The 23,917-nt window shown below is 53.3% G+C and overlaps 1 long non-coding RNA gene across 6 annotated transcripts; it reads left to right on the top strand.

The window, feature by feature from the left end:
- Positions 1-114: 114 nt before the first annotated feature.
- On the top strand, positions 115-23,617 carry LOC109256046 (uncharacterized). Of its 6 annotated transcripts, XR_008420250.1 has the most exons (5): positions 245-833; positions 8,041-8,462; positions 10,181-10,515; positions 11,954-12,020; positions 21,598-23,617. It is a non-coding gene; the product is annotated as an uncharacterized LOC109256046 (long non-coding RNA). The 6 variants fall into 6 exon arrangements; XR_002075481.2 differs by lacking the exons at positions 11,954-12,020; positions 21,598-23,617 and adding an exon at positions 115-238 and having other exon boundaries at positions 618-833; positions 10,181-11,207; XR_002075484.2 differs by lacking the exon at positions 11,954-12,020.
- Positions 23,618-23,917: the final 300 nt, after the last annotated feature.

The following is a 23,917-nucleotide window of genomic DNA, read 5'->3' as shown; positions in this document are numbered from 1 at the left end:
CATTGGCCCGCGCCACGCGTCACGCGCCCCGCCCCGGCCCCGGCCCCGCCTCGGCCCCGCCGGCCCCGGCCCTGGCCCCGCCCCCAGCCCCGGCCCTGGTCCCGCCCCCAGCCCCTCGCTCTGGCTTCGGGAGGTGTCGGCTGCGCGCTGCGCGGGCTCTCCGGCCACTTTCCCTCCCCCCATCCCGGCCGTGGCCTCGCACAGTCCGCAGGCGTCGCTTCTGCAGGTCGGTCCCCAGGTGAGGACGGGAGACAGGCCGCGGGCCCCGCAAGAAATGGAGTCCAGGAGGGGGCGGGCGTCATGAGGCCGCCAGGGCAGGTCTGGCCTCTACCGCCACCCTCACTCCCACCTCCATTCCGGTACCCGCAGCTGGCCTCCGGCTGTGGGCCGGATAAAGTGGGGGGTTACCCTGGGGACGTACTGTTGGAGAAATACGGTACGGTGTTTCTGCCTAGCGATCACGGTTACCCTCGGGAAAGTGCACGCTCGCTGCGCTGCGCTGCCTCGGAGCCTCCCAGCCTCCAGGACGGCCTAGGGCGTCTGACCCCTGCCTCGAATCAGTGACACCCCCATGTCAGGGACACCTTCCTGAGGACCGACCTGTGCTTCACTCTCAGGCTGCTGTGGTCCGCAGCAGTCCCGGGACGCTTTGGCACTCCGCGCGGAGATGGGAAGAGCGAGGCCCAGAGGAACTTGCCCAAGAGGTGGCAGTGAGCCGACGGTGCCACGCACCCTGCTAACACCCTTTAACTCACACTCCTGTTGGATCCTCAGCCTACAGATGAAGACATGGACTGTGAGGGGCCACGGGTCCTCCCCGGGTGACTCGGCTGGTAAGGAGAGAGGAGGGGGTGAGGCAGAGCCTGTCCGCCTGCCCCCGGAGGGCATTTTTCCGGGCAACACAGGGACACGTGGGCAGAGCTCCTTCTAAGGAGTGACATCCTTTCCCTTCCTAGCCTGGGAGATAGAGAGCATTCCCTCCACTTTTCTCCCAGTGTATTGCCAGAGCAGCGTACTCATAGCCAGGACCTTTCCCTGCTCTCTGGAATGCTGTGGGTCTGGGCTCCTAAGTCCAGGCTGGTGCTTGCCCCTGGGTCATGTGGTCCTCCCTGTATACCCAGCTGGGGCCAGGGATGTGGCTCCTGCTGCCACCAGGAGCCAAACCCAGCTGGGGGTGGCAGGGGCTGGGGGGGGGACAGGTTAGGGGACACTGGTGTTAAAGGTGAAATACACCCATAGCAGCTTCAGCACGTAGGTGGTCAGAAACTGAAAAGCAGAAAAGGATAAATACTGTGTGACTTCACTTCTCTGTGAAATTTTAAAAACTAAAAACAAACAAACAAAAAAACTCATAGAAAAAGAGATCAGACTTGTGGTCCCAGAGGCAGAGGGTCAGGGGAGAAGGATTTGGAGAAGGGGGATCAAAAGGTACAGACTTTCAGGTGTAAGAGAACTAAGTCCCAGGAAGTCATGTGCAACGTGATGCACTGTGCTGCTGTGTGATATACAGGAAAGTGATTAAGAGAGTGGGTCCCAAGAGTTCTCACCAGAAGGAAAATTTTTTTTTCTTTTTTTTCGTTTCCTTTTTATTATATCTATATGAGATGATGGCTGCTAACTAAAACTACAGTAATTATTTCACAAAATAGGTGTCGAACTGTTATGTTTTAGACATTAAACTCATACAAAACTGCATGTCAATTATGTCTCAATAAAACTGGGGGAGGGGAAGAAACTGAAGGACAGCCAAGGTGCTCCTGTTACAACCTGAGTCAGATCATGTCTCTCATTGGCTCAGAACATTCCAGGGGTTCCCAGCATCACAGCCTGCAATGCCCTACAGGATTGCCTCCCCCACAAAATTAGATCCCTGACCTTACACTCTACTCTTTTCCCCTTGCTCACATCATTCCAGCCACACTGGCCTCCTTGCAGTTCCCCAAACATACCAGGCACAGTCCTACCTCAGAGCCCTTGCATGTGCTCTTCCCACTGCCTGTACAAGCTCTTTCCACGCAAATGACATGGTTCTCTTGCCTCCTTCAGGGTTTTCTCTGCATGTTATCTTCTCAGGGAGCCCTGCCTTAACCACCCAGTCTAAAATGTTAACACTCTCCCTGGGGCGCCTGGGTGGCTCAGTCAGTTGGGGGGCCAACTTCGGCTCAGGTCATGATTTCACGGTCCGTGAGTCTGTGAGTTTGAGCCCTGAGTCGGGCTCTGCGCTGACAGCTGGGAGCCTGGAGCCTGCTTCGGATTCTGTGTCTCCCTGTCTCTCTGCACCTCCCCCACTCGCACTCTGTCTCTCTCTCTCTCTCTCTCTCTTAATGTTAACACTCTCCCTAGTATTTCCTATTCCCCTATCCTGTTTAACTTTTTAATTGATATTTATTCCCTGCTAATGTATTATATATTTTATATTTTATTTGTTTTTGTCTCCTCTAATAGAATGTAAGCACCACCAAAGCAGTGATTTCTCTCCACCTGTTCCGTTCATATTTCTAGCATCAGGCACATAGTAAGTGCTCAGTTATTGAATTAATGAATTTCTGACTTAAAGCAAAAAGGTCGGCTTGAGAGGAATTCAACAGGGCTGAGGGACCTACCCCAAATGAGTTAAGGAGTTGGCCACTGGAGAAATTAGAACGGTTTTCCCCAAAGAGACCCAGAGCGCCCTCAAGCTAGTTTCTGCCTTTGTACAGGGTGCCTTCTCTCTGCTTCAGTCTCCTCCTCCCTCCAGCCCCCACCTTGGCCTGGTGAACTGTATTCATCCTTCAGCCATCAGCTCAAACTTATCTTTCTTGGGGACATAGTCCCATAAAAACCTCTCCCACATGCAGGCAAGACCAGGTCTCACATGCCTATCCTTTGTGGCACTGTGCCCGGCATGTAGTAGGACCTCAGTAAACTTTTGTTGAGAAAATAAATAAATGAATGAGTGAATGTGGGGACACTGGCAGCCTAAGTAGCTGAATGTCCACCTGAGTAGTTAGGTATGGCTGTATCTAAGTAGAAAAACTCTCCCCATATTGTGGGGAGACTCTGTTAGAAGAAAAAGAAACCAGGTAGTGTTTTTCCAAACAGATGACAAAGAGAAAGAAATATTTCTCTTCATAGCAATGAAAACCCCCAACGTTCCCACGCAATTAATTCCTTCCCTACTTGTACATCATCTCCCACAGAAAAGGACCCGAGTCCCTGGTACCTGTCCAGCCCTGAACGGTTGCAAAGACCCCAGGGACAGAAGTGGGGCTCACCTCTAGGGCAGGGGCTCCAGCTTTCCCTGTTTCGAGGACACAGGCACAGCTCCGGGAGACAGAGGGCTCCTCAGCTTCCCTCCTCCCCATCTCTGCCATAAATGGTGGTCTCTCTGACATCTGCTAGAATTCCAGACTGGGAGGCAGGCTGGGTCTCAGCCCAGCAGGACTGTGTTTATGGCAGCCTGGCCTCCGGTCCTGGTAGAGTCCGTCCAAGTTACTTTGCCCATCAGAGCCTCAGCTTTCTTATCTATAAAATGGGTGCCAGGACCCCTGACTTCATTACCTCCCAGGGTTGTTGGAGGAGCCAAAACAGTAATAGATGGGAAAAGGCATTGGAAAGGTCCAGAGACTGAGGACAGGCGGTTAGCAGCACTGGGCAATGCTGGGGAATGGGAAGCCTGGCACACAGCACCCCCCCACCCCCAGGGGGCAGCTGGATAATGGCAGTAAATGAGCTCTAACAGGGCAGCAAGGAGCCCCTCCTGGGGAGGAGGGAGCAACTTTGCTGAGAAGCGTATGTCCAGGCCCCCTTGGAGAGGAGGCAGTCCAGGACGTGCTCTGGAATGCCGGAAAATACAAGAAAGCCTATGAAACAGTGGCCACACTGTGGATGGAACCAAAGGTGTAGATTCTCTGTCCCCTTGCAGGTGCAAGCCCAAGCCACTTGGACTGACATCCAAGCCATTTGTTTGAATAATTCTTTTCTTTTTTGAAGTTTATTTATTTATTTTGAGAGAGAGAGAGCACACAGGCAGGGAGAGAGTCCCAAGCAGGCTCTACACCATCAACGCAGAGCCTGACGCAGGGCTCGATCTCAGAAACTGAGATCACCACCTGAGCTGAAATCAAGAGTCAGGCACTTAACCGACTGAGCCCCCCGGGCGCCCCTTGAGTAATTCTTTTAAAAGTAATGCCTGCACATTGTTTTAGTGTTGAAGCACCGCAGAAAGGCATGAAATGAAGAGTAAAATTGCACTCGGCCTCAGTTCCGCTCAGCATTTCTGTTTCCATGTGACCTAATTGTACGTACTATGCTTGTCTCTTCTGTGTCTACAAAGGAAGCGAATGATGCCCCCTTTCTGTGTGCTGCACATTCTGTGTTTGCCCCTCCAGATCTCTCTCTGCCCTTCTGCCCCTGCTCTGTGCCCCCAGAGGCTTATCTGCACAGACCATGAACGGGGGCCCTTTGGTTTCCGAGAGGGTTTGGCCAGTGGGAGGCACTGGTGACAGGTGAGGATGGGAGGAACATGACATTGCATTTGTCCCCTGTGGGTCACTGTCAGCTGGCTGTGTCTCTCCAGTGGGAGCGGCTCCTCTCAGGCATCCTGGCAGAGCTTGAAGCCTCCCCTCTCCTAACCTTTGCCCAGAAAGCCTCTGCCTCCCACCGCGCCCCCATCCTCGCCCAAAGTCTCTCTTCCACAGGCCCGTCTGGGGGCAACCCTCCTGGCTGGGTATCTCCAGCTCTCGGGTTAATAATATGGAGGCGCACGCATCGCACTTCAAAGATGCTCACTTTGTTGTGTGTTCACGGCACCCCAGAGGCCGACATCACAGATGAGGAAATGATGCTCAGAGGGGGCGCCTGTTCGCAGGGGCCAATGACGCGGTCATGGCAGGGCCCGCACACACTTGCCCCCTCGGGCCCGTGCGGCCCTGTCCTTGCAGGCTCCCGAGGCCTGGCTGAGGGGCTGGGCCCGCCGCAGGGCCCGGGACACCCACAGCCAGATGGCTTGGACGAGACACGAGGCCTGGCAGGGCCTGTCCCGAACATGCTTGGTGGGCCTCGCCAGTTCTGCCGTTCTGCTCCCCCGGCAGGAGCCCTGTGTGTGGTCCCATAAACCGCATCCATGAGGCATGGGATGTCTGCGGCCCTGGCCTCCCCCCAGCCCCCAGCTCCAAATCCTCCCCAGACATCTCCCCTTGACACCTCGCAGACGTCACCAGGCGTCCCAAGGAAAACCCCTTAGGCCTGCCCCTCTGCCCCGGGGTACTAGTAAGCTCAGGCTGCTGTGACAAGTAACATGGACCAGACAGCTCAGACAATACGCATGATTTCCGCATGGTTCTGGAGGCCGGAAGTCTGACATCAAGATGAAGCAATCCTGCTTCCTTCTGCTTCCTTCTGTGGATGGTGGCCTTCTCCGACTCTTCACGTGGGCCAGGCCCTAACCTTCTCTTCTTATTAACACCTGTCAGGTGAGATGCGTGGGCACCCCAATGACCTCATTTTACCTCAATTGCCTCTGTAAAGACTGTGTCTCCCAATACAGTACATATTCTGAGGTACTGAGGATTTCAACGTACGAACTGGGAGGGATATAGTAACATCATAACCCCCCAGGGTGCCCCCATCCCGGCACCCCCCTCACCCAGTGCTTCATCCAGCAATTCCCACCTAGTCATGTGTGGGGGCAGCAGGATGGCCATGCTGCGGGGGGACGCATGTGGCCAGGCAAAGCAGTCTCCTGCCTCAGAGCCCACACTGGCTCCCCATGATCACAGTAAAAGGTCTGCGCCCTGACTTCCCCGGGCATCCATGGCTCTGAGTGACGCGCCTCCTGCCCCACTTGTCCCACCCAAGGACAGCAAGGACTCTGCACTGACCTGCCTGGGCTCACATCATGCTCCTGCCACCCCCGAGGTGCGTAACTCTAGGAACATTGTTTCCCCTTGTGGGCCACCATACCTATGATGCGGGGACAGCAGCAATCGTGCCTCGGCCATGCAGGTGTCCTGCTCAGTCTCTCTTAAAGAGCTGCCACACAGAGCACTGCTGACTGACTGCCTCCAGCAGCAGCCCCACCTGGGGATCTAGCCGAGCTTCACCCAGAAGCCAGGATGTTAGGCACTGGAGCCACCGCTCCTGCCTGACCCCCGCTTCCCCACAGGCAGGCTGACCCCGGGGGCTTTCCACCGAGTGTGGCCCAGTTGTCTCCCGGCTGCACTGCAGCCCGAGGCTCTCCCTCTTTATCCTCCCTCCTCCCTTCTCCTTTCACGGGTGCCAACCCCACACCCAGATCGAAGGCTCTCCCTGCCAGTTCCTGCTCCTACTTCCTTCCCCTCATCCTCCACAGGCACTGCCCCACGAGCCTCTTGCACGTCTAACCCCTTCTTGGCATCTGCTCTCTGAAGATGAGAACTGGCCCGGGTAGCTGTCTCATAGGTTGTTCGAGGATTAAACGCATTAACACACACAGAAACCTTAGAAAGGTGCCTGGAACAGAGTAGGTATCTGAGTCCCAACACCACGTAGCTCCTTTCTAAGGGCCATTCTTGGGGACTGTATCTGCCCTGTCCATAGATTTCTGCATATTCTTTTGTGGACCAGGCCTTCTTAAGTTTCCGAAGTGTGCCATGCTTCCTGTGATCACAGGGCCTTTGCACCCACCACTGCCTTTGTTCCTTTACTGTGAGCCCTCTTACCCCTCTTTCCTGTTAGCTCAGATGTCACTTCCTCAGGGAAGCCTACCTGACCTCCTTTATATGTTTTCCCTACACTATGTGCCTCTCCTTCAAAGAATTTTTCAAGGTTTATCCATTTATGTGTGTTCATTTCTTTCACGCTTGTCTCTCTGGGGCAAAGATTGCCAGTCCTCAGATCCCTATCCATCCCTTCCCAGAACTCCCAGTTTTCAGCAGAGCACAGTATTGCCCCAAAGAAAGCTTGCATTCCTCAGCCTTTCTTGCGGCTAGCCAATGGGATGTACACAGAAGTGATGGCTGTCCCTTCTGAGTTCCCCTGGGAAGAGAAGGGGTATGCCTCCTTCCATGTTCCCTCCTCCTCCCTGCTGGCTGGAATGCGGGCAGACAAGGCCAATGCTGTCTGCTGGAGAGATGGACAAGGTAGAAGGAATACAGACCCAAACAGTCTCAGAGTGCACTGCCTCACCAGCGTGGGATTTCAAGGAGAGAAAACTCAAAGTGTAGCTTGTTTAAGCCAACACTACTTCGAGTCTCTGTTAACGGCAGAGATTTGGCTACCTGTAGAACAGGAAGCTCTGTGAAGCCAGGGAACAGGTCCACCTTGGTCATCACCATGTGCTCCCGGCACCTAGAAGGTCCTTGATTATTGTATGATGAGTGAGTGAATGAGTTCTCTGGGGGCTGGACCCTTTCTCAGCCATCTCGGGGACCGCCGCAGCACCCAGCTCATGGAGTGAAGTTGTACAGAAATCTAGAGCAGCACTATCCGCTAGAACCTTCTGTGAGGCAGGAGATGCTCCATGTATGCCTGTTGTCCAGTAAGGTACCGCATGCGGCTGGCGGCCACCACGCTGGACAGTGCACACCAGGCTAGAAGGGAGTGTTGAGATGCAGCCCCTCCCCTAATGCAGGAGCTGCCAGCCTGCTGAAATCAGGTAGACACTTGTCCCAACCCCGACACATGAGCCAGGCCACCAGGCAGAGGAGGCCTTCGAGCCCCTGCTCCTGGCCCCCTCAGTGAGGGTCACACTGAGGACTCACGTCATGGAGGCAGCACGGCCAATCACAGCGGCCAGCCCTCCCTAGTCATCCAATTCCTGCTGACACCTACCACCACCGGCGAGGGCAGGAAGCCCAGATCTGCCTCATGGTAAGGGGTGCCAAGCAGCCTCACCAGTCCCAGGCTGCCGGAGAGGGCAGCGGAGAAAGAGGGTGGACTTACCATGTGCCGGGTCTATGCTGGACCCTTCACAGCCACGCACTCTGAGACAGGTGGAGGAGGGCGGGGTCTGCGGCATGCCAGGCCCGGCGCTGTGACACAGGGGGCAGCGCTCACATCTTGACTCTTCCCGTTTTACAGAAAAGAAAGTTGAGGCCAGAGAGGTGGGCAATTCACCCAAGGTCACACAGCAAATGCACTGGCAAAGACAAAAAGAGAACTGAGAACTATCTCGCTCCAGAGACTTCTCTTCTCCCATCCCAGGCTGTGGAGCTTGGCCCCAGGACAGCGTCCCCACTGTTGCTTCACCCTGCCGCTCCTCCCAGGCCACCTGTACCCTTCCCTGCCACTCAGAGAGGATCTCCCTGTCAGGAGTCAGGATGGAGCCAGAACGGCTGGATGCAGCAGAGGCGGACCCCCACCTCAGACCTCACACCAGCCTGCAGTCCTGGGACCAGCAGTCCTCACAAGACCACCAGCGCTCTCACTGCTGCATCTACCCCACCTCCGTGTACCCGGGAAAGGGGAAGCATCATCATCCAAGCTGGCTGCTGGCCTAGCAAGTCAGTGGAGAAGGAAAGCTTCCTCTGGGGGGCGCTCGGCAACCCTGCATGGGATACAACTTAATGGGCCCACTGGTTGGAAACAGCAGGAGTCCCCTGGGCAAAAGTCAAGTGGGCAAGGGGAAGGCAGGAAGTATGCCCAGCGCTGTGCTAATCTATTTTAATTTTTTTTAATGTTTATTTATTTTTGAGAGAGAGAGAGAGCAACAGAGCATGAGTGGGGAAGGGGGGGAGAGAGGAAAGGACACAGAATCTGAAGCGGGCTCCAGGCTCTGAGCTGTCAGCACTGAGCCGATGCGGGGCTCGAACCCACAAACCATGAGATCATGACCTGAGCTGAAGTTGGAAGCTTAACCGACTGAGCCACCCAGGTGCCCCTGTGCTAATCTCTTTAAACAGGTGACTTTATTTAACCCCCATAGGCCCCCTCCTACTTGGTCCATGCTACAGATGGGAAAACAGAGGCATGGTGAAGTCACTTACTAGAAATCACGCAGCCCAGCCGGCAGGAGGTGGTGCTCAGGTTCCGGAAAATAACGAGGTCATGGGAATTTGGGAGGCATCTGCTGCTTCCTGGAGAAGGCTTTGAAACCCTGGGAAGGGGCAGTAGGAGAAGGGTCTGGAGAAAGGGTCCCCTAGCAAGGTGTCAGGTGGGAGCCTGGAGGTGGTGGGTCAGGGCATCGGACCTCACACAATTCCCAGGGCAGGAGACAGATGAAGCTCAGCTCCGGCAGTGACACCTGGCATTCGCCTCTTCAGCATCTTCTGTCACTCAGTCCTTACTGTCCTTACCCCCACACCTCTGGACGATCCCACTGCACCTAGGCCTAGGGGATCTTGCATGGCTCTGGAGGTCCAAGTAGTGACCAGCAGCCAAGTGGGCACAGGCCTGGGGTTGAGCCAAGCTTCCAGCCCACTGTTGGGAGGGGGGAGGCCCAGGACAAAGATGTGACACTGGCTCTGAGACTAGCAGCGTTGTAAATAAGAGAGGAATCCATCTCGCACCCACCCACCAGGCCAGACTGCTGCCTGCCAGGCTCCTTCCCTGCAGGGCCTTGCCCTCTCCCACATGACGACTCACAGCTACACGTGGGCTCTAGCCCGTGGGAAGGGGAAAGAAAAAGGGAGGGATGTCTCTGCCCTTTAAGGCCACCATGCAGAAGGAGCCACTGTCACTGGGAGAAAACAAGGTTGGGGTGTGAGCTGTGTGGCCGGGTTTGTGTCTGTCTGCCAGTGGGGCTGGGAAGCCAGACACTTGCAGTCCTGTCCTGTCTCCAGCTGCAGAGATCAGAGCGAGTCACTGTATATACTCTGTGGGACTGTTTTCCTCTCTGCACCAAACGTTTGGCCAAAATAGCCTCTGAGGCGTCCTCAGTGGAAGACTCTGAACCAATAGTCTCTCGAGGCCATTGAGGCACAGTCTTGGGGAAGGAAAGGTGAAATCAGGCTGTGGGTGGCTCCCTCGACTGTACTGGGAGGCCGGGGGCAAGCAATGCACCCCAGGCCATTGACACAGCCCCCGAGCTCCCAAACTTTCTTGGAAAAGCTTCTATGAACTGCTGCTAATACGTCAGGTAACTTTTTTATTAAGTGCTTGTTATACACCAGGCTTGGAGCTAAGGGCTAGCATTTATGAGTATTTTCTATATGCTGGGCATTATTTTAAGTGCTTTACAACTTCCACTTCGCTTAAGCCACACAACTTCTCTGTGATGCAGGCGCTGTTGTTATCACCACAGGAATAGCAAACCTGTAAAATAAGAACCAACCACTATGAAAAAGGAGCATTCAGAGAACAGGAAAGAACATTCGAAAACATAAGCGTTCACAGTAATCATGAAAACCCAACCAAGACTGAATAGCAGAATGGACACACCTGAGAACCAAATCAAAGCGACAGATGGAAATTATGAGAGAAAAATGCCAGAGCCGCGGTTCAATGGAAGGAATTGAATTCACATGCAGAAATGAAGATGGATCAAAATCACCTTCCCAGTGAAATCCGGCCCCTCCTCGCTCCGGCAGAGAGATGTTGATGGATAACAGGGAGTTGGTGAGTCATTCCTGCCTAGTTAAAGCCCTCGAGGTTTAGTGTGTGCTTTTTAAGCCACCCTTGTACTTGAGGTCCCCATCTCCTTTCCCCAGGTGCCTATCCTGGTAGTCCGGGAAGTTGCTAGCTATCACGGGCCCCAAGCAAACCACAGGGAACCAGTGGGGCTGCGAAGTGACCACTGATCGGCACCCACAGGGCAGGCTTCACAGGTAAGCAGGGGGGGGTCTGTGTCAGAATCTTGGACTTACACGAAGATACCGAGAGCACTGGGCAGGCACCACGCCAGCCTGACAATAGCCACCTGGCAGATTCAGGGAGGACCTCCTTGTCATTTCAAAACACAACAAGGAAAACGGTGACCCAAGTGGGAAAAAGATGTAAACAGAATGCGCAAATGGCCAGTGCATGCACAGGGAAATTTCTAACATCACCACTGATCAAAAGAACACAAATGAAAACGTGCTGTCTTCATCCAACTGACAAGGACATATTAAGTTATAACACTGTTGGGAAGAGGTACATTTCCAGAAAGCAACCTTGCAATATAGACATCACTTTTCAGTCTGTAAGTCTACTTTTAGGAACTGATCACAAAGAAGTGATCGGATTTGTTGGCAGATTTCTATACAAGCTTGTTCTTCCCAATGTTGCTTCCAGCTGAGAAAAATTAGAAACCACTGAATGAATGTCCAGCCAAAGGAAAGTGATAATGAACAATGCCCCATCTATGTAGTGGAATATCATTTATCTATTTAAATTGGGTTTTCATAAGACTATTTGATAAAAGTTACAGTGAAAAAAGGCAGGATGAAAAATTTATGTAGGAGTTATTCTATATGTGATTATGTAAAGAATATATGTTTATAGAAAACATTAGAGGGGCTTCTGGGTGGCTCAGTCGGTTAAGCATCCGACTTCAGCTCAGGTCATGATCCCAAGGTCCGTGAGTTCGAGCCCTGCGTTGGGCTCTGTGCTGACAGCTCAGAGCCTAGAGCCTGCTTCGGATTCTGCGTGTGTGTGTGTGTGTGTGTGTGTGTGTGTGTGTGTGTGTCTCTGCCCCTCCCCCACTCATTCTCTCACTCTCTCTCTTTCTCTCTCAAAAATAACCATTAAAAAATTTTTTTTCTTTTTTTTTTAATTTTTTTTTAATGTTTATTTATTTTTGAGACAGAGAGAGACAGAGCATGAACAGGGGAGGGGCAGAGAGAGAGGGAGACACAGAATCTGAAACAGGCTCCAGGCTCTGAGCGGTCAGCACAGAGCCCGATGCAGGGCTCGAACTCACGGACCGTGAGATCATGACCTGAGCCGAAGTCGGACGCTTAACTGACCAAGCCACCCAGGCGCCCCTAAAAAAAATTTTTAAATGAAAGTATTTATATTGAATAATGGGATTACAAGTGATCTTTTTTTAGCATTCTATTTTTCACTTTTCCAGATTTTCTACAATGAATATATACTACTTCTATAACCAGAAAAAAAATATCGTTTGATTGTGCAACTTGGTATGTTATTTTTTAAATAGGTTTTTCATTAGTATAGTAGTAAATGCTCTCACTGCCCTCAAATCAGAAAATACAAACAGGTATAAAAAAGAAGAAAACGCTCATCTGTAATCCCATCATTGTTAACGTTTTCTTGCTATATTACAAAAATGGAAACACATCATACATACTATTTTAGAGACTTTGTAAAACTCGTGACTACAAACATGTAACATAAAATTGACCATCTTAACCATTGAAATGTGCAGTCAGTGGCATTAAGTACATTCACACTGTTGTGCAACCATCCCCACTGTCTATTTCCAAAATTTTTGATCTCCCCAAACTGAGACTCTGTCCGCATTAAACACTAACTCCCCATTCCCCTTCCCGTGCCCCTGCACCCACCCCTCTACTTTCTGTCTCTGTGAGTTTGACCACTCCAGGGGCCTCATAGGAGTGGGATCATACAATATTTGTCCTTTGGTAACTGGCTTCTTTCATGAACCAGAATGTCCTTGAGGCTCACCCATGTTGTAGCATGTGACAGTGTTTCTTTCCTTTTAAAGGCTGAACCATATTCTATCACATTTTGCTTATCCATTCATCCATTGATGGACAGTTGGGTTGTTTCTAGAGCCTTTTCAAACAGAACAATATATTGTGTACCTCTTCCTGTGCCAATAATGATAAATTAATAGCAGTTACTTTTTTTAAAAAAAATTTTAATGTTTATTTATGTTTGAGAGAGACGCAGAGTGCAAGCAGGGGAGGGGCAGAGGGAGAGGGAGAAACAGAATCTGAAGCAGGCTCCAGGCTCTGAGCTGTCAGCACAGAGCCCAACGTGGGGCTCAAACTCACGAACCATGAGATCATGACCTGAGCCAAAGTCAGACGCCCAACCGACCGAGCCACCTAGGCGCCCCAAAAGCAGATACTTTTAAACATTTTACTTTTTTTTTGAAAGAGAGCAAGTGGGGGGGCAGGAGAGAGAGAGAGAGAGAGAGAGAGAGAGAAAGAGAATGAGAGAGAAAGAAAATCTCAGATTCCACACCCAGCATGGAGACCGATGCGTGGCTCAATCCCATGACCATGAGATCATGACCTGAGCTGAAATCGAGTCAGATACTTAACCGACTGAGCCACGCATGTGCCCCAATAGCAATTACTTTTATTAAGTTGCCTAGTATTCTATATTTGGTAAATCTTTTTTTTTTAAATAATGTATCTTTATTTTTTATTGAGGCATAGTTGACATATGATGTTATATTAGTTTCAGCTGTATAACATAGGGATCCTACCAAATCTGTTCTTTTTTCTTTTTTTTTTTAATTTTTAATGCTTATTTATTTTTGAGAGAGACAGACTATGAGTGGGGCAGGGGCAGAGAGGGAGGGAGACACAGAATCCGAAGCAGGCTCCAGGCTCTGAACTGTCAGCACAGAGCCCGACGCAGGGCTCGAACCCATGAACCATGGGACCATGATCCAAGCAAAGTTGGATGCTTAACCAACTGAGCCATCCAGGTGCCCCCTACCAAATCCATTCTTGAAGGACATTTACATTGTTTCCAAATTTTCATATATACAAAACTGCAATAGTCTTTGTGTACTTATCCTACTATTTCTTAAAGATAAATTTGAAAAGTGAGATTTCTGAGTCAAGGGGTATTTTTAGATTTGGTTTCTTTGACCAATTTGTCCTCCAAAAATTATATTAATCTGGATCCCTGCCATCAATGAATCTCAATCCCCAAGTTCCAATATCCTGGTCAGTACTGAATATTAGCACTTCATAAAAAGTGACAACATTTTGGGCAGTTTTTGCCAGTGTGTCAGGTTTTTTAAAAAGTGCCGTTGTTTTCATGTGTATCTCTTGGATTATTGGTGAAGTTGCATTTTTTCCTGTGTTTATATTTTACTGGCAGTTTGTGTTTCTTCGTGGAGTCCTATCTCTACTTTGTATAGAGATACTGATATTTCTCTTACCGGTGTGTAGGAACTGCACAGGAAGGATGCGTGAACTCTATGCACCAGGGATGTGACCAGCCACGTTTTGAAGCTGCAGGATTTTTTTTTAGATTGATGGAGCCAAATGCAGTTAAGGATTCTGCCTTTGGGGTCATATCTAGCAAATTCCTCTCTTTCAGGGTTACCTGTGGATTAGTCACATTTTCGCCCTGTTGCATAGTGACCCCTGTTGCATTGTTTCCAGTGCTGTCACGGTTCGGTGTTCTCACTTGCTTCTTTAGTCCAGCTGGAATTATTTGGATGGGTGTGTGCTAAGATTAGGACGTCCCCTGTGTCTAAAAGTCAAGGCCAGCCATCCCTGGATGACCAGTCTTCCCTGCACACTCTCTGGGCTTCAGCACTTCCTCCTGTCATGAGTTGGCCTTTTGCATAATCCCCACCTTCAAGAAAAACTCTTTTCCACATCGAGCCGAGCAGGAGCCCTATCGAGCCCTATCAAACGGCCTTTCCCAAAGGCATTTGCCCTACAGAAGAGGATTCGGGAGAAGCTACCAGGTTGGGGGTGGGGGGAGGGTCCAGACAGTGGCATTTCAGGAACCACCACTGACATTTAATGGACGAGCCATCGTGGGACCCAGGAGCTACTTCTTCAACTGGCCCAACCAGCGGGCACCCACTCTGCCCCCAGTTTGGGATGATTTACTGTCAATGTCACACTGCACATCAGTCTTTCAGCAGAGCACACTATCTCCCTCGGTCCTCACAGTACGTATCGCTTTCCATCCTGACTTCTCAGCTGAAGGGGGAGCCACACAGAGGACCGTGTCTGGTGACACCACCTACACACAGCAGAGGCAGGATGGGGGCTTTCCTGGTGCCTATCCTCGAGGTTTCTGCCACAGGAAGGGACCCGTCCCAGGAGCAGGGACCCATAGGGAGCTCCAGCTGTCAGGTCAGGGCTGTGTGGGACCTTGCAAGCCGTAGGTGCTGACACGAGCGGGGCCCAGGGCGGGCAAGGGGCCGAAGCCTGAGGCTCGAGGACCCTCAGCCATCTCACCCACACCCACTCCTCACTCCTCTGAGTCCCAGCCCCCACCCAGGGTCGCCAAACACGCAAGGCATCCTGAGATGTGCTTCCCTGAAACCTCCCTGTTCTCTGTTACAGGAGCACTTCATCCACTCATTTACCTGGCGCGCATTTATGGAGAACTTACCGTATGCCCAGTACTGGCCCGGGTATACGGCAGTGCTTACCGTGTAACCAGTACTGGTCTGGGGATACAGCCATTAACTAGAGGCAAAAGCCCATCTTCTGGAGCTTTTATTCCAGTGGGAATAAGCAAGGAGAGGAATAAAGGGACATGGCGTAACTCCTCATGCGAATAAGTGCTAGGAACAGTTACTAATACTCACCCAACAGCTTTTATGTCCTCATGGAGGTTCTAAGGAACCAATGTCCTGTGACCAGGACAGACAGAGGGAAGCTGCTTCAGGGTGGCCAACCGGGGAGGGCCTCTCTGAGGAGGTGACACTGGGGTGAGGAGGAGTTCTTAGAAGGAGCCAACGGAAGGCAATCCAGGCCAAGGGAACAGCACATGCAAAGGCCTCAGGAGGGAAAGAGCATGTGGGTTTGAGGCGCTGACAGGAAGCCGAGGCTGTGAGCCAGGCAGTTGTGGGGGTGAGGCAGGAGCAATGGAGAGGAGGCCAGAGAAGGCCAGGGATTCCAACGTTCAGCACACCGCAACCCACGGTGAAACTTCGCCTTCCGGCTTCGCCAGCTTGTGTGTTAGCAAAAGTCTCACCCCATCACCTAACCCGCGCTCCCGGCACTGAGTGCTGGGGTTTTCTATTCTGTCTATTCTGCTCTGCTCTCCTCAAAAGGAGGAAGAAGAAAGGAAAGGAATGCAACCCCTGCAATTAACCTCCTGACCCCCTGAGGGGCTGCAACTGGCAGTTTAACGCCAGGCTGTTGTAGATGGAAATAAAGATTTTTGTTTGTTTGCTTGGCACAGTGGGAGTCCACGGCGGGCGTGTTTAGGGGAGGGAGAGACTGGACCAGACTGAGGTTTTAAAAAGACTATCCTGCTGTTGTATGCAAAAGGGAGTGTCTGGGGTGTGTCAGTCAGTCAGCCAGAGTCCCGGAAGGACAGACAACGCCCTCAAAAGGGTGATACTGAGTTAAAGACAGGGCTCTCCGCACAGGTGGGGCAGGTGAGGGGCAGTCCCACAACCAGTCACCCCCACCGAGGCCGGCCGGAAGGAGCTGGAGGAACCGCGTGGGAAGGTAGGGGCCAGCAGCGGGCCAGAACCTTGGTTCAGGGGAAATGCCTCACCCCTCTCCGCTCCCACCTCCCATTGTCTGCCTCTCATTGGCCCAACCACACAGACATCCCCTCTGAGGTGCAAGGTCAGCCTCCAGGACATAGCAGAGGTCCCTGACAGGGGTGGGGAGCAGAGTGGGGCCAATGGAAGAGCCAGGTGAGAGCCAGAGCTGGCTGGGGCGGGCTAGCAGCAGAGGAAATGGCCTTGGGAACATGAAGGTGGAACCCCAGGACCAGCCTGTGGGTTGGATTAGACTCCTGCAGAAAGGGCTTTTTTCCACTTTGGGGGCTCTTCAGAAAACACAAGATGCAAGATGTAGTGGGGGCCCAGGGTGGGTGAGGGGAGAGCACAGGTGTCAAGGCACACGGGCATCGTGGGCAGCCAGGACACTCAGAGTATCTCCCCACCAGGAAGGTGCAGGCGTCCCCTGGTCAGAGCGCCAGGGCAGGGCGGGCTGTGTGAGGTGCCCCCTTCTGTCACCAGGCCACGGGCAGCCCAGGGGTTGCAGAGTGGGGCGCAGGGCAGAGGAGTGGCTGGGAACAGGGCACCCTTGGAGGTCGGGACAGGGCTCTTCCCTGCTGGTCCATCCACACCAGGGCGCCCTGGGTGTGTCACCACCCAGGTGTGGCATTTGAGCTAAAGGGGATTATGCTGGAATGTTCCTAAGGCACAGCAAGAAACGACAGACAGAGGCCGAGCTCAGCCTGGGGTGGCATCTGGGGTGGGGGGACCAGCCCAACCCAGCAGGATGGAGGAAGGTGTGTGACACTCATCATCTCCCCGACCCCAACGTGCTGGGGGGAGGGGCACGGGAAGCGGCAGAGCCAGGCCTGGATGGCACCTTCCCTCCATGCTTGCTTGCCAGACGTGTTTACCTCTACGTCCAGCTGCAAGTTAGAGCCCAGTAAGTGGGTCATGGCGATCCCTTTAGTGAAGTGCAATCAGCATTGTTCGGAACAAAACCGAAGGGTACAATCGAAGGGGAAAGGAAGGAAAACATCAAAGTTCATTGCAGGCACCAAGACAGTCACTGTCCCCTGAAGAGTCCCTTTCAGGCTTGCTCCAGAGGATGGGTACTTTTTAAAGTGGGGGGGGGGGGGGTCACTGCGTTTGCAGACAAGGGTCCTTGCTTCCCTTCTCTGCACTCTCGCTCCAGATGGCCAGCTCCTGCTGCTGTCCCGTCCCCACTCCCTGGGACCTGCCCAAGCTCTCCTCTCTGGCTTTTCACCTCCCTTGGCTCACCGCATCATCCTCTTGACTGTTTTTGTCCCCATCTTACTGGGGAGGAGGGAATCCAGGGAGGAGGATGTCCCGTCCGGGACCCTATGGCTTCCTGCCCTGCCTGTGCACACCGGTACTGACCCCAGGTGAGGCTGGGGGGAGATGGGAGAGGCCACATGGGGTGGGTATACTGGGGGCCGTGAGAGGACTCCCCCTACCGACTCCTGTGGGCTCTGGGGCCATGAGAATCAGGGCAGAAGGGCCAGGGAGGGATGGCATCAAGGAGACAGGTGTGTGTGCTCTAGCTACCAGGTACAGGCTCCATTCTGGGTGCTGAGGAGAAGGCAGCAGACAAGGTCAGCGCAGCCCCTGCTCCCTGGCACTTACAGGAACACCTGTCGGGAAGAGAGCTTACCTGTAACGTGGTTGAAGAAAACCAGCCACAGACTGAGACAGGGAAAAAAGAGGAACAGAAGGCATAGTTATACTGCAATGTCAAGACAGGCTTCTCTTACATGGAAGGGCCCAGCCAGGCTGAGAATCACACGAGAGCATCTCTAGCCAAGAGCTTGGCACATGCAAAGGCACTGAGGTGAGACAGACCGAGACAACACCAGTGTGTCCGTAGCATGGTCAGCACAGGCAGTGGAGCAGAGGTCAGCAGGCCAGAGGGAAGGGCTTGTTTCCAGCCAAGGCCAGTGAGGAGTTGCACAGAGCTCTTCACTATCCTGCCGTTCAGCCCCGGATCTGCGGTCCTGGGCTCGCATGGTTCAGGGCTGCCACATTCTCTCAGTCGGCTTCCTGGTGACTTATGAATGGGTTCTCCCTGGTTCAAAACAGAACGCACCAGGGGCGCCTGGGTGGCTCGGTCGGTTAAGTGTCCGACTCTTGGTTTTGGCTCAGGTCATGATCTCGTGGTTGTGAGATCGAGGCCCGCATTGGACCTGACAGCACGGAGCCTGCTTGGACTCCTCTTTCCCTCTCTCTCTGCCCCTCCCTCTCCCACGCGCGCACTCTCTCTCTCTTTCCCAGAAACTAAAATTAAAAAAACAAACAAACAAACAAACAAAAAACATTTAAAACCAAAACAGAACGCCCGAGGCGCCCTCCCCGTGCTGAGCCCCGAGCAGGGCACGAAGGGAATGGAAGTCCGTGCCTGGTGAGTGAGTGTGTGCCCAGCATGCCCATTGCTGGGACCATGGCCGCCTATGTTTGTTTTCAGGGTAGCAGAGTTTTCTGTGTAACTCATGCGCACAGCAAGTAAGTCAAAAAGTGGAAATGGGTGTTCAATAAAGAGCCAGTGTGCCTCCTACTGTCACCCCCTCCCACAGTGCCCCTGCCCAGAGGCCACCCTGAGGCCATCTCCATGGGTTTGCCAAGCAGAAAAGCGTGTCCATCTTTAATACACAAAGTGGAGTCTAACACACACACACACACACACACACACACACACACACACACACTTCTTAACAATCTCCCTGGGGTGGTTCTGTGTGGATACAGCGGATATTCCCTGATACTTCAGTTCCACTGTGCATGTGACTCACCATTCACTGCCAGCGCCCCCTGTAGCATAATGGGCCCAGCAGGGGAAGGGGAAGGGGAAGGGGAAGGGGGGGGGGTGGAGCTAGGTCAAGGATATTTGCATTTTTAAAGTTGGGTTAACATCTGCAAGGTGTGTCACTGGCTCTTGATAAGAGAATCAAAGGGAATTGGGTTAACCCACTCCTAACCCCTTTGCCCAGTTACTGCCGGCCCCACCAGCAGCCCTGCCCGGCTCCCGTTCCTCTTGTAGGCTGGGAGAGGGATCACTATCTCGCCCCTGCAGGGCTGGGCCCTCCACACTGACCCAGCCTCAGGCCATCCTTCATCCTCAGGAGCAAGACCTCTTTAGCTGCCTGAAAATGGCTCTTTATCTGGTTCGGTCCTCACCTGGACTTTATTCTGTGCCTCTGGCCACTTGTTGCAAGAGCAAATGTGTCCCATACAGCACTGGGCGTGTTGCCACTATCGGAGAAACCAGGAGAATTCGGGGGCGAGAACAGCTAGGGGCCCGAGAAGTGAGCCTCCAACTGTGGGCCGGGCAGTGGAGCATGTGGCAGTCAGGCGGGGTTCTGGGGTGCAGGCCTCCGCCTTCCGTGCAAGGCCCTGAAGAATGTGCCCGCCTCAGACACAACATCCCAGTTCAGTCCGCATTATGAGTCACCGCTGCATGTCAGCTACCACCTGGGCATTTGAACCATGGCAGCAAACACACAGGCAAAGACTTCTGCCCTCGAGGAGCTTGCGTTCTATCGGGGAAGACAGAAAACAGACAGCAGAAAGGCCCACACAGGCAATGATAGGAGAGGTCAGAAGGGGGATACACGGTGGAGAAGAACTGAAATAGAGTGCTGTGCTCAGGAGCCCCAGGCCAGAGACGCAGGAGGCAGTCTGGAACAGGCCACTGGGAGTGAGGCTTGTTGAAGTGACAGCAGTCTTTCTAGGGGAAGGGAAGAGGAGAGGGTGCAAAGGCCCTGAGGCAGCCGGCCTGTGGTAGCTAAGAAAGCAAGGAAGTTAGTGTGGCCACAGCAACACAGGGAGAGTCAAAGGAGAGGGGCGAGGTTGTATAAGGTGGAAGCCAGGAGAGCAGTTGGAGACTCTGTAAGATGGATGAAGGTGTCTGAGGCAGGGGAGCGGCCGCGGCGTGAATCCAGCAGGACACACAGTGGGACCAAGAGCTTAGCCCAGGCCAGGCTCTATTCCAAGAGCTTTGCCAGTATTAATTCACTTAATGCTCACATAGCCTTATACAGCAGGTGCGCTCATGGTCCTGTCCTATAGGTAAGGATGCTGAGGCACAGAGATGTGAAGGAACTCACCCCCGGTCACACAGCTGAAAGATGGCAGAGTCTGGATTTGAAGGCAAGTCATCTGAAGCCAGAGCGCAGGCTCTTGAAGAGCCATAAGTTTGGGACAAAAAAAAAGTCACAACCTTCATCCTGAGGGAGGACATCTGTAAAGAAAATAGAAGACTGAGTCCTCATCAGAGATGGGAGGCAACAGAGGCCCAGAAGGTCAAGCTCGGGTCTGACCGCCAGGCAGTCCCACTTCCCCACCCCTGACCCCACACTGGAGGTGGGAGCCAGGATGATCGCTACCCGGGAGGGTGGCGGCCCCAGGCACAGAGCATTGCTCAGGAGCATAAGCATTGACACCCCCTTGGGATGGTGCAGGTTGTCCAACAGAGCAGGCAGACAGGGTTGGACATGGGACCAGAGGTAGGGGGAGCCTGTGTACCAGGGCCTTGGAGGAGGCGTTGACGGACAGGAGTCAAGAGTAGCGGTCACATGAAGGATGCTTGGTGACAGAGGGGGGCCCACATGTAGGGGATACTGACCACTGGGGAAGGCATAACCATGCAGGGGAAGAGGCCGCCAGAGGCTCAGAGGCCTGCCAGCTGTGTGGCCTCCAGATGTTTGGGTCTCAGTTTCCCCATCTGTTAAACAGAGAAGAAAAATGCCAGGGGCAGCTGGCTGGGACAGACAATAACTCCAAGTCTGAGAAAGGATCAGGAACACTACTTAGCTGGTTGTAGAATCCTTTTGTCTTACTCTTGCCCCCGGAGGGCTTCTGTCACTCAGGGCTGTTTCTCAGGGGTGCAGTTTGAAGCTCATGTCTTTATTTTATTTTATTTTTAATTTTTTCTAACGTTTATTTATTTTTGAGAGACAGAGAAAGAGCATGAGTGGGGGAGGAGCAGACAGAGAGGGAGACACAGAATCCGAAGCAGGCTCCAGGCTCTGAGCTGTCAGCACAGAGCCCGTGGGGCTCAAACCCACAGACTGTGAGATCATGACCTGAGCTGAAGTCGGACGCTTGACCAACTGAGCCACCCGGGCACCCCGAAGCTCATGTCTTTAAAAAATAGTTTCTGTCTTCTGCCAGCAAGCTTCTAGGAGCTCAGCATTTTTCTGCAAAATATGTAAACATGTCCCAGCTGTATGTTACCACTGAGTTTTCAAGTTTGTTTGGTTTGGTTTATTAGTGGGCGTATTTTCATCCACGCTGGCTTACATCCTTCCTTGCTTTTTCCTCCCCCGAAGGCCCTTGGCTTCTATGCTGCAACTATCTGTCTTGCCCTGAAGAGGAACTCCCGTGTCAGTCCACAGGCCTCCGAGCTTCTGACTCCCGAGTTCTGGATGCCTGTCAACCACATCTCCCGTTTTCGCACATCCAGCCATTATTCCAGTATTACCGCCTGGACTTTGTTGATTTTTCTTTTTATCTTCCTTGTCCACGTGCAACAGATTTGAGGCCTTCTTCATCTCATCAAATAACGAAATCAGCCATTTTCTGATATTTACTTCTCTTTCAAGTAAGATATTTATCCCAAGGGGAGAACCATTTTTTTTCCCCTGCTCTCGTTGAAATTCATCAAAACTTTGGAACGATGCTATGCCCTGGGATCGGCCTTTCCAGGTGACTTCATCTGTATTCGTGCCTTGTCTGCCGTCTTTTTGCCAGTGACTTGTAAATTTCCGTCTCCTGCTGGGACCTCTCCCCTGAATTCCCATCTTTTGCACCCAGCCACCGGTTTGTAGCTCCACATGAATGTCTCTGAAACACCACCAACCCTCGGTGATTGCTCTCCCTTGACCCCAGCAGGCTCACCCCTACTATCTGTGGAACCCGGGGTGAGAGGGAAACAGAGGCGCCGTCTACCTGCTTCTCCTCCCGTCCCGGATCCGTCCAGAGCTTCAGGGCTAGCACACACGTGCATGAACACTGGGGCCCACGCTCTGTCCACACCCACATCCACATCCACAAACAGCACCCTTGCTTTTCCTGGGCCTCAGGGCGCACACTCCTGTGATGCACCCTCCCTCCTGGAGGGGCAGGTCTGGGGCCAGGCTCCAAGTCATCTGGGCGGGGAACTCTGAGGTCCAGATCCTGAAGAGTCACCCCAACACCCTCTTCCTGGCCCCATAGCCGACCATCTACCCGGTCCTCTAGATTTTCTTTCATCCTCTCCCTCCCTAGTCCCTGGGTTTGTCCATACCACCTCCCTCTCATCCAGAGGCCAGAGCCACGGCTCTTCCCACATGTGCTCTTGTCTGCTCCAATCCATCCCAACTTTTGAAAGATGTTAATGAGCTGAAGTCCCCAGGTGAGTGGTCTCCCCTTGCACAACACAGACTCCACCCCCTGCGGCCACCCCACACCCCCCCTTGCTCTCGAGGTCCGCCCATTGACCACGGCAAGCGCGACGTCATCCCTCCGGGTCTCCCGTCCAGACATAGAGCTGCCTCTCCATCCCTTGAGTCTGGGCTGGCCTGTGACTCACCTTGGTCCACAGAACGTGGCAGCAGTGAGGTTGTGCCCCTCTGAGCCTGGGCATCCTAAGGCCCTGCAGCTCCCACCCACACCCCTGCCCGGCTTTGGCGGGACAGGCCCGGGCTGGCCCACAGGGGAGCAGGGAGGAGCCCTCTCACACCCAGGACCTCCGAGGCCCCCAGCTCCAACAACCTGCCCGCTGACCTCAGACATGCAAGCAAGCCCTGCCGGGCCCAGGTGGAGAGTCACAGAATCACAAGCAAATTCAGTGGCTGTTGTTTTAAGCACTACATTTTGGGGCCGTTTGTTACAGGGCAAAAGCTGACGGAAACTTCCACGTAGTTCCTTGAGCTCCCCGGGGCCTTCCTGACCTCTGGCCTTTCACGTGGGTCACTGCCCCTCTGGGTCCTGCTTCATCCTGATTTGCTGGCTCGGCTCTGCCTCAGCCTTCCGACTTGGGCTTTCCCGCTGTCCCTGTCCCCAACCCCTCTGCTCCTCAGAGCCCCATCATCCCTGCCACCTCTCTGCCCTCCTCCTCCCTGCCTCAGCTTCACCCTCTCCAGCTCACATGGACCCTGGAGGGGCCTCCCTCTAGTGCTTCTCCTGTCCACGAAGCCCTTTGCTCACTCCCTGTGACAGTCATCATCTGATTCACATCTCTCTGCCCTAAGGGGCCATGAGCTCCATGGGGACAGAGACCACCACAGACCTCCAGTTCCTGCCACGTGCCCGGCAGATAGTAGGAGCTCAATACACATTTGCTGGGTGAATAAATGACTGAACAAATGATTTACGTCTGCATCCTCTTTCCCCGACAGCAATAAAGGTTTGCTGCAGGCTGGAATGTACGGGCGCGCTGCAGACCTGCTGAGTGACCGCCAAGCCCTGGCTGGGGACTGAGAATTCCTCCAGAGCCCAGCGGTCACTCACCGCGTGCTCTGGTCGCTCCTGGGTGCTCAGGCCAAAGTCACCTCCGGGGCCCTCACTGGCTTCTCTGTCTCATGACCCGTGGCGCCCAGCAAAGGCTCACCACGTACATGCGACCCTGCCCCTCTTCCCAGCATCCAGAACCCTGCCACATCGTCCTGG

This window comes from Panthera pardus, unplaced genomic scaffold (assembly GCF_024362965.1).
Source record: "Panthera pardus isolate Hobbes unplaced genomic scaffold, ASM2436296v1 HiC_scaffold_8, whole genome shotgun sequence".
Taxonomy (NCBI): Eukaryota; Metazoa; Chordata; class Mammalia; order Carnivora; family Felidae; genus Panthera; species Panthera pardus.
This window is presented reverse-complemented; position numbering and strand designations above follow the sequence as displayed.